We start from the raw sequence: 15427 nt of genomic DNA, 5'->3' as shown, positions 1-15427 counted from the left end.
CTTGTTCCAACAGTGGTCAATAAAACCATAAATGAGAACATAATCCACAGTGGATAAATGTCAGATGGTATATAATGCAAAGTATAGATTTTTGATATCCAATAAGACTGCGACTCAAAGCAACTCATTGCAGAACCCACAAAAAGATTAAAAAAAATACTGATTTAGTTCTGAACAAGGACAGGATTTGGTTCATAATACTTCAATCAAACATTGAGCTATATTCTTATAGAAGACAAGAGATACAGTATTAACTATTCATAATACTGTTGCTTACCTTCAGTTGGCGGCAGTATATAAAAATGCAAAGCTTGTAAAAAAAGGAAATCAAAAAAGAGCGGCTGAAAGTCTAAAATACAGTATGTAAAACAGCTGAAAACACTGCACTAACCAACCAGAATAAAAATAACGTCACAAGAAAAGCCCATCTAAGAGGACTCCTCTGAAAAAATGGCCATCTTATTTGTAAGACGTACCATAATTTAATGAAACAGGCGTCTCGTACAGCAAAAATACATTAGAGATGTAGAAGTCAGGAGTAAATCAGACCAGGAGAAGCATTACCTTTTGTAACATAAATGTGTTAATGATGCAAGACAAAGAAAAGATTTGAGGAACGCAAATACCACAAAGCAATGACTAATTTTACAGTTACTGTAAGCACAGAATCTGGCAAACAGCTGTATGGCCTTGCAAGCCTCGGCCAAAGATCCATAATTTTGGGGTCAATAGATCCTGTAGGCACAAAAAGGGTGCTATGGGAGGTCGGACTAGATGACCTTTGGAGGTCCCTTCCGGCCTGGGCAATTCTATGATTCTATGATTCTATGAAAAAGCCATCACAGGAAATTTGAGCATCCCAATGCCTTGATGTTGGTAGCAGAGAACCCCAAGGAAAGCTGGTGCCACAGCTTGCCCTTATAGGAGATAAGTCTGAGGAATCGGTTCACTTAGACATGCTAATAGATCATTTTCAAAACCAGATCAATAAATTGAATATTAATAAATCACACAGATCATGTGATATTTGCTCAATAATTCAGTGTGAGGCTGCCAACACGTTAAGTATATTAGTTATCCTTTAAATCAGCTTCACTGCCAGGGGAAAGGCAGATCGCTGGTGGAATTTCAGCTTCCTAGAGAAATCTAGGTTATTCTGCAACAATGCACAAAGGAAATTGATAAATTCCGTAATACAGACTTGAAATAGTATTAAAAAAACCAACCCTAGAGATAGAAAAAAAAGGGTGACAAGGATAACCATTGAGTGGCTTCTATACCAGAACTTATGCGTATCTATATATTATCCAGCTTGAAAAAGGGATGGCTCATAGAGAATCTGATAGAGAGCTACAGGCTTATGAAGGTTCAGAATTAAATGGAACAAAAAAGCAAAAATCTATTCACTTTTTCCTACCAAAGCACCTAAACTAGCTGACACAGGCTTAAACTATCAAGCAACAGATTTAAAACAAGCAAGAGAAAATAGCAATTGTAAATGTACATAACTTTGCCATTGCATTTAGCTGTAGCCAAAACGGGTTAAGAAATAATTAAATAAGTAATAGAAGAAAACTCATGAAGAGCTACAGTATATGATGTGGGAGAAAATAATATAATAAAACATAAACTAATGTTCTTTTAAAAAACATGGAGGAAATACTAAAGGATCCTGCATCTAGTCTACCTCTATTTTCAATGTGCTTTCCCTACGCCCCTGTGACTGGCCACTGTCAGGGATGGGACACAGCAGTGATGGATCGCTGCTCTGATCCGTAGGATTACCCCAATCCCAAAATTCCTGCATCTTTAATGCTACAGCACTTCGGCAGAGGAGGATGCTAAGGCTATCAAATCATGTTCAGACAAACCAGGACAGTTAAATGTTCATATCATGTACTTGTAGCTAAATTTTGAAGTTGTGAAAGTTGTTGTTTGTCAATAATTGGAATAATTCAGTTAGCATTTTTAATAAATCTAGTTATGGTTATGATTTTTAAAAGGTGGGAGGGAGGGTTTTTCGGGAGGGAGGGTGTTGTGGTTTTTTAAACAAGACAACTAATATGCACGTCATTTAAATTTAGATATTTGCATTTTATCATATTACATTTTAAAATGTAGAGTACTGCAAACAAATTGGGCAGAATCTGAGGGAGAGATTATACAAAATTCAGACAAAGTACAGGGTTCATGATATAGTTACTCTATAATATCATTCAGATATGAATTTGCACATGATAATAATTATTGGTTTTGACATTTGCTAGTGCCATGCCTGACTGTTACTTACTTAGAAGGCTAGTTTTATGTAATTTTCATTCTCATCATGTATTTCTTCTGACATTCCTTTGCCTTCAGACAGTCTGGATGTTATATATTTCAGTATTATACAGCATTCAAACTGTCTTTAAAACACACTGCAATACTATATGAAAGGTCCCTTCCAACCCAGGCAACTCTACGATCCTACGATTCTAAAAAGCACAAAGGGAGACAATCAGGTACTAGATGTTTGCTATGAGATACACTCTTTACCTGCTTAAATCCTTGCTCAAGTAGGACTTGAGCATGGTGAGGTCAGAGGAAACTTATCAAAGGCCTGACTGTGCCACCAGAAATCACAGTGTTGTAATGAAAAGCATTGGTCTTGTGTCTTTCTTTAGAAATATTGCTCCTGACCTTCACATGTAAGAGCTTAAACTCTCCCTTCAGAAATACATTTTGCAGGAGAAACAAAAGAGGGACTGAAAAGAAATACTTTCTGTACTGTGCTGTTAGCACATCTGCTGTATAGGACATCTACAGTTAAAATTGCAACCAATGCCTCTAATACTTATCTTTGTCCTTTCCTTTGAACGGAAAAGAAAGATTTTTTTTTTACTTAGGTGAGGAAGCTGCAGAACGTTTTTTTTCTTTAAACTGATTAAGTTCTTCATAGCGGCAGACTCACATTCAGGAAGTTTTTAAGAACATACAATAGATTATAAAAATTCCTTTTGTGTGTGGCATTTTGTCTGAATGCCATGATACACCAGCGAAAAATCGGGTACCTTTCGAAAGCGTCACAATGCAAATGCATTACCTCTGCAGTGGAGCCTGCTGCCCTTTAAGAAAACAGATTTCTTGCTTTGATAGTATTTTGAGCCGTGTCCTGCTGCTGTTTCTTTCAGAGTGGTTTTTATCCTGCTTTCTGGGTGACCTCCCGCGGTGGTGTCCTGCCTGCCCGGTGACTCACGCACGCTGGGCTCCGCAGAGGTTCTGCAATGTTTGGCTGAAGGTCAGCCCTGCCTTCCAGGAGAGAGCAAACAGGTAACTGTATGCTGTGCTATGCTTGCAGAAACGTGGTATGAGGAAGAAGAAAAAAAAGAAAAAAGAAAAAAAAAAAAAAAAAAGAAGAAAGAAACGAACCAACCGCCTTCCCAGTTTGCTGGTGTTAATTTACAGCCCCGGGATGCCGTAACCTGTGCTGCTGGAGGCCTGCCAGCAGCAACAGCTGGATGCTCAGGACCACATATTTCACCTATTTTACACACCAGCAGAAAGCAAAGATGCAGGCAAGTCATATCTGAAGAAAAGGCTGGGTTTTTCCTGCTGCTGACACCGTATAATTAAATTAGGGGCAGTGGTTTGGTGTGAAGCCTTGATCCCACCGAGCAATGGCAAAATCCCCGTCGTTATTGCTTCATCCGGGGAAAGTCACACGGCGCTTTTTGGAATAAATCGTGGAGACCCAGAGCCCCAGAACGCAAAGCCTCTCGTGCCCTTCGGTTCTCTTCCTCCACATACCAAATGCCTGCACGTGGGTGAAAAACACTGCTTTAGGCAAATTATTTGGAGATCCAGAAAAAGCCACGGCAAGGCTTCAGTGCCAGGATTTACCTAGAGCAAACATTTATCCATGTGCACGCAACAGACTCGTCGTTTGCTTAGAAACATGCACTAGAAAGTTTTCTAGGAAAACTAAAAAAATTTGTCACAGCTCTGGTATAACCCCTGGATAGCTTCAAACCACTACAGTGTTTAGAAGAAAAGGAGGTGCTTTGCTTTCACATGTGGAGTTTTCCCTCCAAGATTCATTCCTAAATGAGCAACGTTTAACTTTGCACCAGAGAAATATTTGGCACATGATGCTTCACTGAGCCTCTGGTAACAGGAATCCAAGAACTGTAACTTCCCAAAAGCATTAAGACCTCTATTTTACAAACTGTAAAGAGATAGTGAGGCTTTGCATTATGACAGAAAGACTGAAGCTTGTTTTAGATAATTTCATAGATTCCTAAAATATGCTAGTTCTATATTTTGCCCACATACTGAGTAAGCAGTTTTCATACACAAGTATTGGCATTAATGATCCCAGAAAGTGGTACTAAAAATAATTATGAATAACATCTTTTCTAAATATTTTTTTTCTGCAAAACATGTAACAACCATAGAAAACGCATTGCCAAAGCTTGGCAACTGGTTTCTTGACCACAAGGGGAAGGCTCTCTCTAAATTCCCATTTTTAAAGTGATTCTGGAAGTCACTCATGTGGGTTACGTAACCCTTCATCGTGTGCGCCACTTGTGTTCTTTGTTTTGTGCAAATCATTCTTCCAGGCTTTACTACCTTCCTCTGATTTTCTTAGGCTCTATGAGCAGATACATTTTTATTTTATTCAAAGGACAAAGTGTTTTTAGTGTTTTCTCAGGTCCCTGTCTCTAGGACGTTAGTTGCTGGATAGGGTGATTGCACTTATTTAATTAGTTGTTTATGCCACAGCTTATGAGCCACTGTTACCATAGCACCTGAGACCTTGCTTTATCATCCTGCAATACATGAAGATCAACACAGCAATATGGTAGGGAAAAGTTCTTATTGTTGTTTTCTGCATGGAAACAGAGTAACCTGTTACAGCAGGAAAGGAAAAAGCAGTTTTCAAAGCTCCCTTCCTGTGATGAGTGTTCCAGTGGCTCATTTCCATTTCTCCATCAGGGTGCACAGACTGAGCTCCTGGTGGTGTGTCTAAGCAAGCAGCCATATAATTAGAAACATATTATGCATAAAAAATAGATTTTGATTCAGTTTAGATTAGTTTCTACCTTAATCTCAATTATATATGCAACAAATACATTTATTAACTTAATAAGTATTCTTTGGCTGTAATTTAAATGTTAACAAAAGACAACTTAATTGCTTTAAGAAATTTACTGTTACTCTATTTTCTGTCACTTATCAGGCGAATATTATGTATATCAATCACTGCTTTAGTGTTGAAAAAAATTGCAATTACAAGAATAACTCATATTTTAATAATGCTAAATGCTGTTTCACTATGTAAGAGTCCATTGTCAAGATGCATAATATTCAGATTTCCTTTCATTTAATAGCAGAGCCAATGAAGAGAAAAAAAAGAGATTTAACTTTAGTACCATCATATTTTCATTTCTGTTAAATATCACACTGAGTATGGTTCACATTTATCAATTTGAGTATGCAGCGGTTATGGCTTATGCTTTTGTGTATGTAATTTCTTTTATTAATTTTCCCACAAATCAAATTATATGAGAAGAAAAAGGGGAAATAAAGATAATAGTTTCATAAATATCTTAAGGGCACATCATAAATTGCATCAGGAATCATCGCTACATTGTCCTTTTTCTCTGTCTTTCAGCTGAAGGGAGAGGAATCAGAAATTCTCATATAACTTTACTTTTTCTCTCATAATAAATCATACCGTGGTTGAAATGGTTTCCAGCCTCCTTTCCGTCTGCTTCCTTGCTGTTTTACATAGGTACGAAAAAATAAGGGTGGGGTTTTTTTGTGAAAGCAGGTGCATGTATTTCAAAAGCACATGCAATCATGAGACCAAACTCCTGTCTTTAAGGAGCAGGTGTCCTCCCTTGGACAATTTAAATATTCATCTGGATTTTCAAATGCTTCTCTTTTTTTGTTTTCAGTTTCCCAAGCTGCCTCTGACCTGGTTGCCCTTTTCCTTTCAAATACCAGGAGCAGGTCATTTTGCAGAGGAGCCAGTGGCTCCTGCAGAAGGACGTGCAGTGTCCCCAGGCGAGAAGAGACCAGCCACCACAGGGTCCGGGTGGGCAGCTGGGGGAAAGCTGCACCGTGCGGTGCCAGTGTGTGGCTCTGGAGCTCAGGGACTGTGTGGTCAGGAGCAGATGACCTTTTCAGCCCAGAAGCTGCATAGCCAAATTTTAGTCTGACTGAGAGGTACATCACAGCCTTAGAGAGCACAAGAGGGGCAGTTGTGTGAGTCAGAGACTCATAGAACCATGAAATGGTTTGGGTTGGAAGGGACCTTAAAGACCATCGAGTTCCAACCCCCTGCCCTGGGCAGGGACACCTCCCACCAGACCAGGTTGCTCCAAGCCCCCTCCAACCTGGCCTTGAACCCCTCCAGGGATGGGGCAGCCACAGCTTCTCTGGGCAACCTGGGCCAGGCTCTCACCACCCTCACACCAAAGAAGTTCTTCCTAACATCCAGTCTAAATCTCCTCTCTTTCAGTTTGAAGCCAGGAAGAGGTGAACATCTTCACAGGGGTTTCCTCAGCTGTTCCCCTCTCCCCTCACTGCTGAGGGAAGCCAGCCTGCACAGTTCCTCCTAGTCTCTGGGGATCTGGATGAGCTTCGCACAGGCCAGCCCCACCTGGCAGTGGTGACCTGGCCCCAAGGAGACCTGTACGGTGACTTGCTCAAGTGCTGAACATCTGCATCTCCCCTAGCTGCATGCCTACATATCACCTCTGCACCCTGGGACCAAAGGCTGCACCAGCAGCTGTGCTTTGGGCATCTTCAGAGAGGGAATACCCAGTGAGACCTTATGCCAGAGTATAAAGAGGTTGAGAAGAATGAGCTTGCAGATGTCATGTTTTGTAGCACTTGAAGTGTAGGTAGCTGTGATCTAACACCAGAAAGGAGCGCTGCCCCGTGTCTTCCCACTTCAGACCCTGCTGGACAAGATAAATGCATTTCATCTTGACTGCTCCATCAATCAGCGTAAGAAGGCATTAAATCACAATGGAAAAGACATTGTACTCCAGTGATTGTCCTCCTGGGATATCCTAAAGCACCAAGAGCAGCCAAGAGTTTCATATAGTGCAGGACAGTAATTACCTCATGACAAGTGTGTTCCCTGGAGATCTCTTTACAGCTATTTTAAAGATATTACGGAGGGAAACATGTATATATGTTGTGGCGGAAGACGACAAAGATGGCACTTGGCAGTCACAAAAAGGAGCTTTAGCTGAGTGTGAGGCACACACTAATTGGAAGTGTTAAGAGCCAGCTGAACACCTCTTCAGCTGAAGCGCATGTACGAGTGTAACAGCCCGTTAACCACACTCTGAGGCAGTAGCACAGAAGTCGGAAAACAACACTCTTCTTTTTTCAGTTATTTAGCTCGATATAAAGCACTGCCTTTGTGGTTTTCCCTCGTAAAGGTACTTTAAAAAATGCAAGACCGTTCTTCAATCTTTTTAAAACCCACCGCATTTGACACAAACGCAGAGTATTGCTCAGGATGGATTGCTGAAGCCATGGTTTGAGTTCTGGGGAATGTCAGCGACTGACCCACACCGAAACCCCTTCACAGCTCCTCCAGTGAGACATTCAACCACCTGCCATACGCTCATTCCCGGCCTGCAGGACACCTTTCTGCACACAGTTCTGACACTTGACTATTTAAATATCATGGAAAATTACATATGGTTAGTGGCTTTCCTCTTCCCTTCACTCAAGGACAACTAAAGCATTTTTCTTTAGCCTAAAAATTTCCCTTAGACCCAATACACTGGATTTGTATTTCTATCATAACAAACCATGTCATAAGAATAATGTGTGTGCTTGAGTGTGTGTAGGAATTTTTTTTCCTGAACTGCCTATGCTTTCCTTCAAAGTGTCACCTTCATGAAGCATACAGAAAATTGAACTGCTGTATGCATAAATATTTGCTTATAAACTGTTTGCATAAAAAAAAATCTTTAAAAATTACCACAATAGTTGAAAAACCAGCAAATTAATTCAGTTATAAAACACAAGTGTTGATAGGTCAGTGCTAAACAGGCTTTAAAAGTAAATTCTGTAACTTGATTTTTAGAAAAACATTACTACAGAATACATCCACGTCTGCACATTTAAGACAGGATATTATCCTTATTTTTATCAAGAATCATGCGAAGACAAGGCGAGTCACAAATACTTGTGGATGCAATGTGCACTCCTTGTGTAATAGTCAGGGGGATGAAAAAACTACAGTGCTGCAATATTGATTACTCTTTTGCATAGCATGGAAATGAAAAAATGGTAATAAGATATTTACATTTTTTGTAATGTTCCCCTAGGGCATATGCTGATATTGAAACAGGACAGGGAAAAAAAAAAAAAGAACATGATTTTGGAGATATTATTTACAAATAGGTATTATGAAGTGCCAGTGTATTTGTATTGCCCTCTTTTTCTCTAACCAATCTCACTCAGATATAAGAATGGAAAGGCATTACTTCATTGTCAGTATTCTTGTCACATTCTTCAGTATAAAGGACTCAAATATATATTCACTTTTAAAGAGCTCAAGGACTCTTCAACAGAAATAGACGACCTCTCACAAAGGAAGAAGAGTCATCAGAAAGTCGTGCAGAAAAAGGTGAAATTCATCCTCAGAAAGGGGCCAGCACGTCGTCCATGTCCCACTTAGGTTTTCATTTGACACCCTCCTTGACTCTCATGGACTCCTGCGCCCAGTGTCTGCTCCCAGGATGAACCTCACACGGGATAATGGAGTGTACAACAGAGGCCAAAGAAAGCACTAGGAGCTGTAGAGTTTTCAGACATAGACAAAGGATATTCTGCCTAGACATCAGCAAATTTTGAAGAGCATCAGTAGATGCAGCTACAGGGTAAGGATCCAAATGAACCAGCAGTGTTTTTTTTAATTTCCAAAACTTAACTGAAGAGGAGGGACTTGCTGTGCCCTGTGCTCTTCTCTTAATACTTATTATTCCCTCTTTAGCATTCTCTTCCTCAGCTCTCCCCTACAACACACCAGGCATCGGACCCGACCTCCCCCCGACACATCCCCCGAGTCTCTGCAGAACAACACTCTGCTGACAAAAGGCTAAAGATCCCCTCCAGCCGACGACTCGGGAGCACCAGGGCTTCCACTGCTCTACGGTTTAACCTTTACTTAAAGACCAATCCATGAGAAGAAGCATTACATTTATTTTTTTCAAATCCCCTGGGTAGTTTCTGGAGACAAATTCTACCATTCTTGTGTAAGCAGAAAGCAAGAACCAGAAAATGTTACTTTTAAGAAACAGTATTTTCTAACGGAATTGAAGCTATTTAGCAAGCAGTGCCAAATGGGGTTTGTGTTAATGCAACTGGTATGTTCATAATCCACATATTTTAGTTTATATTAATTTTTCTTTAACTGAGTGGGATGAATCTTTTAACAGCCTCTTAGCTTTACCAGTGGTGGTGGTTCATTTTACCACTGTTTGTAATTATCTATTTACACTAACATAACAAATGTAGCTCCTCCAGCAGAAAGCTAAAGGTTGATGAGAAACAGAATGAAAAAGCATCTAAATGTTAGACTAGTCAGCAAGATTTTCAAGTATGTTAAAATTAATACAAGCTATCATTAGAGTACTTTACAGTTCAGTGCTTCATAAATAGGAAAAATCAAAGCAGCAACGCTTTTTGTACCCTTCAGCTTGATTTTTGTATTGTTGTATCTTCCCTTAACAAATCAGGATAGAGAAGGGCTCATAAAGCTTCCGGTATAGACCAGCAATATAATAATTCACCACTTAAAACTTGCATGCATCCAGAATGATTGAAAAATACATTCTAATTGCAGAAAAAACAACGACCGAGAACAAAGAATTACCTCTCTCAGTGCTCTAGGGTGAAGAAGGTGCCTCTCCAACACTTCACCTGCCTCATTCACTGACTCAGTTGTTTTGTCAGAGGAAAATGAAGTTCTCCCACCTCTGTCGGCTGAGTCCTACACATCCCGAAGAGCAGTAGGGTTCCTCCACTGATGGTCGTGGTTTTCTAAAATGAAATAAAATATCAAAGTACATCTTTATAATTTATGTACCCAAAAGCACGAAAAAGTGCTTCACACTGAGTACTGAGGCTGCTTCAGAAAATGACACAGTGGGAGATTCAGTACCAATTAATTCTGAATTTTGCAATGTTCATTCAAAACGAATGAGTGCATCACTCACCATTTCATTGTATCAGAACAGAAGATGTTCATTCCCACAAAGCTTTAAGTCACACAGAACCTTGACTACTTACAGTGACGTTTACCAGGTGTGTTAAACAATTAAAAGCCTTGGGAAGACAAAAGCAGGTGAAAGAGTTCTTCGGCAGAACATTGAGTATTTCAAACATTATTTAGAAAACATTTGAAATTCTGAATGATTAATTTATTCAGAGTCATAGGGCATGTCTTAGTAAAATTTGTATGCAGCAAGGCATACAGCTCTTACTCAGAGACCTATAGTACTAACACACCTATTATTGCACTAATAAATATTTAACTTGATTGACTCACAAAAATAGGTAAAGATACCATGGAAAATTGAAATTAAACATCTGTCTGCAATCTCAGCAGCAGCTGTAAACTGTGTCTTCTTATACAACCAAGTTATCAAGGGCTATCAAAAGTGCCTGGTCCAACTAACAACTGTCAATCAGGGAGAAAAGATTTGGCCCACATCAATCTGAAGGTGTTATTTTAGGCTCTTTCATGACACAAGGGTTTAACAGATTATGAAATATATATTAAAAACTAAAAGAATGCACTTGTAAAAATGGCCATATATTAAATTTTCATGTCATGTTTGTAATATTTAGTGTCCAGATGTTAGAACTTCTTTTTCTTAATGAAAGGTGCCACATTCCAGAACAAAGCAAGAAGGATGGTATTTTTGGTTCCTGAAGTGCTAGCAGTAGCTAGAAGAATGAATATCACCACCTTTTTTGTACAGAAAAAGAAACACTTAAGGAGAAAATGCATCAAGATCAGTCCAAAATGAGATTTTTGAGCTGCAGTCTGAGAGCTCCCATGCAAGTCAACAGGATTTCTCTGCTCAGGAGCTGCAACACCAGGCCATTAAATTTACTGTGTTAATGGACGATTTCAAAGCCACTGTTTCCAAAAAAGTGTAAATTAAAATAGTCTCTCTTTTCTCTCAGGTATGAAAGACATGTTAGAGGAACTGCAAGCATAAATCGAAAAGTCAGCTTATCTCTACCTGCATTTTACAGGGCTGCATTAGATCAAATAGTATCTTATATTTCTCTTTTTGTGGAGAAACATCAACAGGTATCATTGTCCAGAGCTTTTCCCATGACAATGAGCTTTTTCTCTTTCTTCTCTTTCTCTGCTTTTCTATTTCTGTAAGAGGCATTTTCCCACACGCTTCACGCACGCGTTTTCATCACTGCAAATATTCAGAGAGCATCTGGAAACAGGCTTAATCTTGGAAGAACAGAGGTGTCAAACAGGGCAACCCAAGCCCAGAGAAGTGCTCCCTGATGGAGGATGACCCACCCCAAAGCGGCTGGTGACTCGGAACTCGCACCCCCTTGTGCTCAGCAGAGTGGTAAGAAATGTTGTGTTGTTATGATGTAACCATTCATCAAGGAGGAAATGCACAAATTCATGAAATAGCCCCCAAATGGAATCTAAATTTAATTACAGATGATGAGAACCGTGAGAGATTCCGCAGTTCTGCCACCATATTCCTGTAAGGATTTATACTTCCCTGACCACAAGCGTGCCCGAGACTCAGGGGTACAACCTGCAAGACACAGTCCTGCCTCCGTGGCAGGTACAGCCAGGGAGTTTGTCTTGTTACTCAATTTGCACTTATTAGTATGGAATTCTTTCTTCTCCAACCTGTAGAACAAAGGCAAGTAGCAGATGGAAAGCTCCAAGGTGCAAAGGTTAACAGTGAAACAAAAAAATAATGAAGAATAAAGCGTGCTATTTTCATGGTAATGAAGTCCATTTGCTTTCAGCTTTAGAAGAAAGTTATTTTAGGCTCTCTAGTGATGCAAGAGTTTAACAGACAATGAAATCTGTATAAAAAAACTGAAAGCAAATATGTGTAATAATGGCCATAATATTTCTCTCCTCATGCTTTAATCCTGGCCAGGATTCTGGAAAGGATTCACACTTTAAATTTAATATCACAGTGGCTTATAAAACCCCTGAATTTTTCTTTGGTATAAGTAATTCTAAAAAAAACCTGCAATCACTCCCAAGTTTTCTGATTTTTGTATCCAAGTGGAACTGGACCCCTCTGTTTGACCCCAGATTGTCTCATCAGTGAGGTTGCTCTCTGTACCCAGCAGGGAAGGTCCTCCCTGCCACCCCAGTCCCACCCCCACCGGCAGTGCCCATCTCCCACACCAGCAGGACAGGGAGATACCTTGGCTAGATCCAGTCCTGTCCCTTTGGCCACTGTTGTCCACAGTCTCTGGAAAACTCTACTTTTTTTTCAGTAGGGCGCTGAAGCCGGTGTGAGAAAGTGCCCGGGTCACGGCTTGGAGGTGAGAGAAGCCAGAGTGTTTCCTCCAGCACAGGAATGGCCAACACCTGGTGGAGGTGAGGGCCCTGGTTGACAGGAGCTCCATGGAGTGCCACCACATCCAACGGCCAGGCGCCAGCTTTCTTTGCAAATCCTGTGAAGCTGTAAAAATGCTACAGGCAAAAATCCTCCCCCTGTGGTGCACCTCCAGCACCCTCTTCTCCACAGCTTCCAAACCCAGGCTCTACTGCCTTTTCTCATTAATTTTTGAGTAGCAGAGCAGGCACGGAGGATTCTGTTTGCCTGCCTGCCTGCCCAGTAAATGAAATTCACGGATAAAATGTCACAGAGCCCAGACCCCCGAACAAGGAGGTGTTGCAGCCTGTCTCCTCTCTTTCATTTGGGAAGATGAGGTTATCTGTGGGTAAAGACCTCATATCCCCAGCAGTGATCGGTTCCACAGAATTTTCGTCTCAGTGTTTCGCTGAACCTGAGCGCGCTGTAAGCTTAGGGCAAAATATCTGCCTCAACTTCATCCCACATCAATATGCTTTTAATGAATCTGACCCTCTAATTCTCAGCTCTCAAACCCACCAGCACTGGTGTAATGGACTGACACATTGTTTAGCATACATTTTTAAAATCTCATTTAATTTTATAGTAGATTTTTTTTTCTTTAAAACCTTACAATTTTATTGAGCAATTAAACCGTGTTCTCAGTCAGGGGGAAGAAATGCCCATAAAACAGCAATAAGCTAGGCAGTGATTTCTAGACAGGAGTTGCATTTTTATTTCCTCCATCATAATAGGAACAAGTATTTGTTTTGTAAAATAAGATGCAGCGCCTTCTAAAAAGCTGAAAATGACAATTGATTTTTTTCCTCCTTCCCCCCCCACCTTAAGTGAGATTAAGTTTAGAGTGCTTGGAATAACAAACTGCTGCTGCTGTACTGGCCCGATCAGATCAATCAGTCAAATGAAATGAGGAATAGTTGGAGGAATCTTTTCCTACAATCATTTTGCTGACTGATGGCTCCTTTCAAAGCGTCACACACTGAATTTGTTTCCACCTCTGCTTTAATGTGAACATTTTAAAGGTAACCTTGTTGCTGCCAACAAACTAGCGAAATCCTGCATCAGTTGTAAACAGCTCTGATTTGAAAGAAAGATGAGTGGAGACCTCTTTGCGATGGTGGAATGACTAGCAGTGTATTTTAAAGATGATGTTTAAAAGTGTAAAACATTATCTACAGTACCTAAGTGTGTCTTCAAGTACAGTAATCACAAAATTAGGCTTTAGCAAATGGGAATTTGAAACATATTGCTATTTGTAAGATGATATCAGTATTCTTTATTTCGCTCATCACCATTATTAAGTTGCTCTGGTAGATTCTAAGGTATATTTCTATCCACCATGAGTAAGGCAGGAAAAATGTACACTTAAAATAATTACATAAAACTGCCAGTTCCAACCGGGGTTAGAACTAGATGATCTTTAAGGTCCCTTCCAATCTAAACCATTCTATGATTCTATTAAAAAATCCCCACTGATATGTATTTAGTTTGAAGCAAATATTAAACCACAAAACCATACACAGCTAATCTATGGAGAAATTCTCCTTCCTTTTCCCACTACTAATTAAATGTCACTGGAAGAATAAAAGAATTCAGCAGTGTGTCTTCTAGAAAACACCTTGTTAAAATATCTCTGTATTATTAATACCCACCTACTTAGTCACTTTCAGTCAATGCAAATACCTAAAAAATAATTTGGATAGACACAATATAGCTCAATCTGCATATTAAATATTGAAACATTAAATTATGAAAATTACAGAGCCTATTAAGAAGGAAAAATCAGCTGCACAGCAGACAGAAGTATACGGCAAGTTGGTTTAAGACTCAATAACAACTAACAGGTTCATGGAAATGCTTAAAAACTGGCCCAGGCCTGGAGGCCAGCAGATGGGCTTCAGTATCCAGATAACAACACAGTAACAATACAGGCCACACTCCTTAATCTTTATGTAGATGTTAAGTAAATGAATTATTAATTTAATAATGCAAGTTTCTACAGGATTATAATCTTAGTCCTTTCTAAAGTAAAAATGCTACTGATCCCAGTCCCTGTCTGGCAAAGCAAAGGCACGTGAAGCTGCTGCACCACTTGAAAGACATCCTTAAACCGAAATACAATCACTCTCCTGAAGCGTGATGAGCAGAAGTGACAAGGAGGTGCTTTTAGTCGTTATTATCCTGTAGTTTACAACAGATTGAAAACTTTCTGACTGCCTAAACAGTTTCTGTCAGCGGATACCGATTTTATTATATCAAAACATATCAGCAAAATCTATCAACATCGCTGACACTTAGGGAAAAAAGTTCTCAAGAATTTTATTTGCAGTAAAATGATGTCCTTCATTTTGAATATTACATCCAATCATGAAATCAAAATATTTTACTATACTGTTCTCAAAAGGAGCATAATGTAGCTGCAACAATGCAATTGTTAGAAGTGTTGCAGTAACATTAAAACTAAGCACTTAAATATCAAAAACAGTTTGTTTCCAGGATATGCCAAAAATATTATGCAATAATACTTTTGGAAGGGTCTTTTTTAATAGCTTTCCTAAGAGATTTTGGCTGCATGTTCCAATTTAGGAAGAAAAATAATTATACTTATTTCTGATGAAGCAGTCGTTCTAAACGTTGACTGGAGTCAGGCCCCGGTTCATGCTCCATCTCCCCGAGCGTGCGCTGCGTGGGGAGTGGGGGAGGTCTAACGCTGAACTCTAATGGCTCTCAGATCAATAAAGCAGCGTGACATGCTGTACTCCCAGGTGAAAGGAAAATTGAGCTGGCAATTGACATCTCGGATC

The 15427-nt window shown here is 39.8% G+C and overlaps 1 long non-coding RNA gene across 3 annotated transcripts in view; it reads right to left on the bottom strand.

The window, feature by feature from the left end:
• The window catches only part of LOC106891703, a 95231-nt gene that overhangs the window by 18569 nt on the left and 61235 nt on the right, over window positions 1-15427 (bottom strand). For all 3 annotated transcript variants that reach the window (XR_001412764.1, XR_001412765.1, XR_001412766.1), the window contains one exon: window positions 9890-10056. This is a non-coding gene — a long non-coding RNA (uncharacterized LOC106891703). The remainder of the gene's footprint in view (window positions 1-9889; window positions 10057-15427) is intronic.

The sequence above is a fragment of the Calidris pugnax genome, unplaced genomic scaffold (genome assembly GCF_001431845.1).
Source record: "Calidris pugnax isolate Ruff unplaced genomic scaffold, ASM143184v1 scaffold172, whole genome shotgun sequence".
NCBI classification, from domain to species: domain Eukaryota; kingdom Metazoa; phylum Chordata; class Aves; order Charadriiformes; family Scolopacidae; genus Calidris; species Calidris pugnax.
Note: the sequence above shows the minus strand (reverse complement) of the source record. Positions and strands in the feature narration are given on the sequence as shown.